The sequence below is a fragment of the Sus scrofa genome, chromosome 4 (genome assembly GCF_054392235.1).
Source record: "Sus scrofa isolate SSC_HxYL_T2T_F1_AM1 chromosome 4, Sscrofa_HxYL_maternal_Yorkshire_Landrace_v2.0, whole genome shotgun sequence".
Taxonomy (NCBI): Eukaryota; Metazoa; Chordata; class Mammalia; order Artiodactyla; family Suidae; genus Sus; species Sus scrofa.
The window spans coordinates 2446701-2453520 of record NC_139386.1 but is presented as its reverse complement, the minus strand read 5'-3'; positions in this window follow the sequence as shown (position 1 = coordinate 2453520).

Below are 6820 nucleotides of genomic sequence, written 5' to 3'. Positions count from 1 at the left end.
CACTCTCTGAAGCTCGGTTTTCTCCTCTGTCCAATGAGGATGAGGAGATGCAGCAGGAAACGTGCTTGGCCTGAGCCTGGCACATGCCGAGCGCCCAGTAGATGCCAGATGGGGCCCATAGCCACGCCTAACAAGTCCCTGCCAAGCCCTGGAAGGACATCCTGCACCACAGAGCAAGGCCTGGGCACATCACACGGTGTCCGAGGCCCTCTGCTCTCTGGGCACACCCACATCCTGGTGCTGCCAGTTGCCCTTGCGTACCCCTCGCGTACCCACCGTGCCACAAACTTCTGCACCTCTGCCTTTGCACCTGTCATTCCCCTGCCTGCCCACCTGGGAACCTGCAGCACCCTCCTGATGTCACCCAGATTCTGAGCATCTGCTGCCCCTGGAGAGCCCGCAGACGGTGACCTGGGGGATGGATGGGGGCCTCAGCCGAGGGCGGGCCCTCCTTCCACCAGGGAGCCACGGCCAAGCCACCCCACTCCCCCTTCAGTGGGCGTTTCCTCCTCCAGGAAGCCTCCTGGCTTTGTCCCAGCAGAGACGTCCCAGTGCGTGAAGTGCAGGGCGTGACCTCCTGAATCGTGGCCAGCTCTGACTGCAGGGAGGGCGCCACGGTTTGCACCCTCGGGCTCAGAGCATCAGAGGTTCAGCACGTGGCGTGCATTTGGATGTTCCTGTGACGGGGAGCTCATTGCACCATTGGGCCGTACGTTCAGCGCTGGCGGCTTTCCAGGAATGAGGGCTCAGCCTCCCCACACTGTCTCTGTTTGGGGGGGGGGGGCGCAGTCAGCCTGGGGTGGTGTGAGATGGTGGGTGTGATGAGCCACGGGGTCCCTCTCGCCACCTACTCCCTGGGAGCTCCAGAGAGAGGGGTGCTGCCCCCTGGTGGTCCCCGACTGCAGGCGCCCAAGCTCTCCCGGCCACAGGGTTCACCCCTCTGGGGGTCCTGCCACTGGGGATGCAGGGGGCAGGGGCAGGGGCAGAAAGTGGATCACAGACCCCACGGAGAAGACAGACACACACACGTGGAAGATGGAGCATCTTCAGGTTCCAGGGCCTGATGGTGGCCTTGCGTAACCCCTGGATTCACGTGGGCCCTGTCCCATCAGCTTTCCCTGGCTTGGACCTGCTGTCTCCTGGGAAGTGTCACTGCTGGGGGCCCCATGACCTCGTGACAGTGTCACCTGTTCTGAGGCTGCTGTGTGTCCCCGACAAGGATCCCCAAGGGGGGCCTCATTACACAGGGTCAGAATATGCCTGACGTGGGGAGACCTGGCTGGACAGTCCCCACCGCCCTGGGCGGCCACACAGCTCTCGCCCAATCCCGTGTCCCAGATGGCTGGCCGGCCGCCTCTGCTCTCTTGGGTCTACGGGGTCTCCTTGGACCCTCCCTGCACCATTCCACCCTCCAAGCAGCTGACCCTGCTGCTCCCCAGACTGTCAGGAGCTGCCACCTTTGAGACGGCGCTGGGGAGAGGGGTCGGGGGGGGCTGGGGAGACGGGTCCTTCATTGTGGCTCTTATGAATGGGGTTATGCTACTTTGGGGGGCTTCTACATTGGGGGGGTTTCTATATTGGAGGTGAGCTTCCTGAGACACAGTTGATGGCCCTGCTGTAGCGCCCCCCCGTTCCCTCTCTGCCTCCCCCAATGCCTGGCCTGCTGCTGGTCCTGGCTGTCCGTCCTTTCCCCACTGTAACCTGGACAAACCCTAGCCCCACTCCCGCTTTGGTGGGAGCTTCCTCCTCCAGGAAGCCTCCTGGCTTTATCCCACAGAGACCGCCCTCCCCCCTTGCATAGGCATCGCACCCTGTTTCCTCTGTGCTAACTCCTGTGAGGCCTGCAGTGACCCTCAGTGCCCACTGTGGCCCCCTGCCTGTGGACCGCCGCCCGTGGGAGGGCTCCCGGCTTTATCAGCCCGGACCTCATGTGCTGAGGAGGGTCCGTGCCTTGAACCGGGCTCTCCCCAGTTGGGTCGGGGTGGAAGGACAGACCCGCCTGGGCTGAAGTTTTGGACTTTGTGTGGCAGGGGTTCTGACCCGCAGGGGCCTCACCCAGGACCGCGGTCTCTGCGGGTGGAAGTGTCAGGGTGGCTGCAGGCACCCTGAGGCCCTGAGCCTCCTGCCACCCTTCGGGCCCCGCCTGGCTCTGGAGCCCCAAGCCTGCTCCTGGAGCAGAGTTTTGGCCCCGATCCCAACGTCCACTCTGGTCTGGCCTTGCTGGCCCCTGGGGTGCAGAGGGGAGACGGGGCGGGACCCTGTCCTTGATGGGCCCACAGGAGGTGGGGACACCCTCAGATACACTGGGGCCCTAAAGGACCGCGATAAGGGACCTACCCCCGGGCTGAGCTTAGCGGGACTGTCAGCAGGTGGTGACACGTCCTGCATGGGCGGCGCCCGCCCTCCTTCCCTCCCTGAGGTGGCCCTGGGCAGGGATTAGGAGCCAGTCCCAGGATGTGGTGCCTGCCGGTGTCTGTGCTTCATTCTGAACGGGGTGGCGTAGGGTTTCTGCTCACACATTTCACTGTCGCCATCTCCCTGGAGTCCCCGGTGCCCAGGGCTGGGTGAGGGGCCAGGCAGGACTGGCTACATAATTTCCAGGGCCCAGCGCAAAGTGAAACCGCGGCCCTCCTTATTCATAAATGCTGCCTGATGGGGACACTAGAGCGTTAAACTGGGCCCTGAGCCCAGGCCTGTGACCCCCTAGCTCTTACTCCCAGGCAACCGGCCCGTTCCACAGTCACCACAAGGGGGCGTCCATGAGGCGTGCCCTATGGCTGTTAGGGGCGCCAGATGGCTGGTGCCCAGAGGGGTCTTCCCGACTGACCTGGGAGGTGTGGGGAACGTGGGCAGTGTGGGTGTCCGGGCCTCCTCGTGGATGGGAGCCCTGGTCCACTGGGTCCCCTGGCTGCTGGCTCTCTGCCACAGCATCCTGTGCAAAGGCCAGGAGGTGGGCTTGGCCTGGGGCTCTGGAGGCTCTAGGTACGGAGCAGCTGATGCACATGGACCTAGGGGCCAGCAGGGTTTGGGGTGACCTGGCTGTGGCTGTTCTCAGGGTGGGAGGAGCACGCGGAACTCCTGGGACTGGCTTACACATGCATGGCCGCTCTGCCTCGCTCTCTGGGATCGCTGACTGGGGGGAAAGCCAGCTGCTGTGTGGCCAGGACACCCACGCAGCCCCTTGGAGATCTGGTCTCAAGAGGATGGACGGGGCTGCAGCCAACAGCTGGCCGGCTGGGACAGTGAGCCGGCATGAAGGCAGGTCCTCGCGCCCCGAGTGTGCCTTCCGAGGTGCCATGACTGCCTCTCCCGAGAGAGCCTGAGCCAGGACACTCAGCTGAGCCTTGGTACTCCTGACCCGCAGACGCCCAGAGAGGGCACGTGGTTATTGCTGTTTCAAGCTGCTAAGTCTGAGATGACTGTTTCGCAGCACACGGGGTAACCAACACATGGCTAACACCTAAAATGTCTCATCATTTGAGCAACCTGACTGTGTTCCTGGAAATGGGGGCCCGAGAGAGATGAACCCGCAAGTGCTCGTCCTCCAAGTCCAATGTCCTCTTCGTATATGGAACACGGCTGCTGTTCAGTTCCCGTGACAGCAGAGCCCGGTGGGGACGCGGGTGCAGTGCAGGCGGGACAGACAACGCGTCGGCACGGTGGAGACCTCGAGAGGCTTCCAGGCCCCCCAGAGGACACCCCGAGGATGGTCTGTGCGGGGGGTGGGGGGCTGGGGTGAGCACCACAGGTGAGGGCTGTCCTGGGTGTTAACACCTCAGGGTCCCAGGGCACACCTGGGGTGAGGCACGGTCAGGGTCAGGAGGGTCCTGCCAAGATCATAACTGGCTGTTGCCTCTGCAGCCAAAATGCGGGTGACACGGCCACCAGGGGTCAGTCCCAAGGCTGCTCTTCTGGTCCTATACCTCGCAGCCAGCTCTTGCGTTTACCTGACCTAATGTTGAACCAGCAGCTCTTTTGTCGTTGCTCCTGTTCGATGCTGGGACCTGAGGACCATTCCAGAAGGGCGGTCCTAAAACCATCCACGTGTGCTCGGCGCCGGGTGGAACCAGGCCCGCACTGCTACCCTCCGCCGCCCCGGCTGGAGCTGTCACTCTGACCCCGTGTGGATGAAGAGACTGAGGCCAGAAGAGGCGAAGGCAGCCCAGGGGCGGGGACCCCTGGCCTCCCCTTTGTGGCTCTGCTGCATCGGGGCCAGGCCTGCTGGTCTGGAGGCCACTTTCTGGAAATCCACTTAGCACTGACCTCGTCCTTGTCCTCCTTGGTGCTAATCCGCTAATCCTGCCCGCCTCAGCGGCGCCGCCCCGGGCCGATCCCCTGACCCACCCCCGGCTCCCGCAGGCCCACTTCCCCCGCTGGGGGTCCCCTCTCAGTAGGTCCAGGGACTGGGGGCAGGTGGGGCTGGGGCCACAGTCCCACGGAGGCTCTGGGCGTCTGGAATTTAGGCCTGGTTCCGACTCTGCCTTCCCCTCACTCAGCCATCAGCTCCAGCGGCCCATTTCCCGGGCAAAGGCCACCAGTTCTGGGCCAATCTTCCTGCTAGGAAACCACCACTCAGCTCTCCCCTTCTGTGCCCCACCCCTTCCACTCACAGCAGGGGTGCAGGCTCTGGCCTCCCCAGACCTGGATTCGAATCCCAGCTCTGCCTTCCTCCTCTGCACGATGAGGGTGGCGGGCCCTCCTCGGCAGGGCACGGCGTGGACTCGGTGGGATGGCCCGAGGCTGGCATTCAGCAAACGCCTGGGGAATGGAGCCCCGGGATCCTCCTCCCACAGCGATGCCAGGAGCGTGGAGGTGAAGGAGACTCCGGCCCGCGAGCCCGTGCGGAGGGCCACACCCACGGCCCCACACAAAGGGCGCCGGGGAAACCTCCCTGAGATGCGGGCAGCAAAAGAGGAAGAGTAGGAGCCTGCAGGGATGCACGCGCTGCTCCGGGAGGTCAAACTAAACATTAAAAGAAAAGCAATAACTGGAGTTCCCACGTGGCTCAGCAGTTACGAACCCGACTAGTATCCAAGAGGATGAGGGTTCGATCCCTGGCCCCAGTCAGTGGGTTAAGGATCCAGTGTTGCCGTGAGCTTTGGTGTAGGTGGCAGATGCGGCTCAGATCCTGCGTTGCTGTGGCTGTGGTGTGAGCTGGCAGCTGCAGCTCTGATTTGACCCCTAACCTGGGAACTTCCATATGCCGCGGGTGCGGCCCTAGAAAGAAAAAAAGAAAAAACAGCGCCAAGGAATAATTAACATGGACCCGGAAGCCCCACAGTGATGAGGGAAATGGGCTGCATTAGCGGTGTGAGTTCCCATTTCAGCGGCGGGGCCCTTGGAACTCAGAGCTGGAATGCATGCCAGCTGTTGCCTCTCCTGGCAGCACAGACTTCCCACTGTCCCCTGCTTGAAGTCACTGAGGACAGGGACCCCCCAGCTTGGTGGTTAAATGTGGGAGGCCTGGACCAGCTCTACCCCCAACTTGCCGTGTGATCTGTGGAAGTTGCTTAACCTCTCTGTGTCTCATCTACACATGAGAACCACAGTCCTCACCTCAGGAGGCTGTACAGACATTCAATGAGCTGGTGAACTGAAGTTTGAACCCAGGCCTACAGGGCTCTGCCCTCTGACCCCCTGTTGTCTCAGGGAGGAATGGGGTGGGGCCCCTGGGGGTCACCTGACCACCCCCCATCCAGGGCCGAGCATACCTCTGGCGGGCCAGATGCTGGCCTGTGCGCTGGGGACACAGATGGGGATACGGGCGGGGTCCTCACCCAGATCGTCAGCGGTGTGTGTAACCGCCTGCGGGGGAGGCTCCCTGGCAGAGCTTCCGGCACAGCGGGGCTGAGTGAGGGGAGGAGGCTGCAGCTGAGAGGGAGCACGTGTGAAGGGCAGCATCAAGGGGCACTCTTTCCAGGCAGAGGGAACAGCAAGTGCAAAGGCCCTGAGGCAGTTGGGACCCTGATGGTTGGAGGAACAGTGTGAAGGCGCATGAGGCTGTGGCAGGGAGGTGGCAAGTGGAGGGAGCCTGGTCAGGTGGCCTGGAGACAGTGAGATGCCGCCAGTAGTATTCTGCAGAGAAGGGCAGGCTCTCTTGCCTTCCAGGGGTCCAGGGGTCCAGGGGTCCAGGGACTGGTGTGGGGGACAGGGTTGGGTGAGTGATGCCAGGGAGAGACCCCGTCAGGTTCCATGCCCACCTCTCGTTACTCTGCCCTGAGTCTCCACATGTCACCACTGGCTGAGCAGTGAGCTCCCGAGGAAGGGCTGATCCAGAAGAGGACCTCCTCACCGGTCCCCAAGGGGGCACCTTAAGATCTCCCCAGGTCCCCCACCCCCACCCCACCCCACCCCACCCCACCCCACCTCCGCCGGGTTCTTTGCGGTCCTTACAGGGACAGCTGCCACTTTCCGAGCACCTCCGTGTGGGCCTGGCCTTAAAAGGTGCAGGGCCCCAGCCCCGGAAAGCCACTTCCCGGCCGCTGTAACAGAGGGCTGGGCGAGCAGTCACCGGGCCGGGTGCTCGCCCGCGCGCGCGCGCGCGCGCGCGGGGTTCCGCCCGAGGGGAAGGCGGGGACGCCAGAAGTTTGGCAGAACCTCTGGACCCCGAACTCCACCCCTCAGCCTCCACGCACCCCGCCCCCTTCACCCTCGCTCGGGGTCAGGCTACTGCCGACCGCCCCGCCGTCCTGCCGCAGCCGGCTTGCGGGGGACACTTGACCGAAGGCGGACCCCCCCCCGGCCACGCCCCTTCTCATCCCGGCAGGGCCCCGGCGCGCGCGCGTGTGCCCGCGTGTCCCTGCGTGGGGAGCGCTCCCAT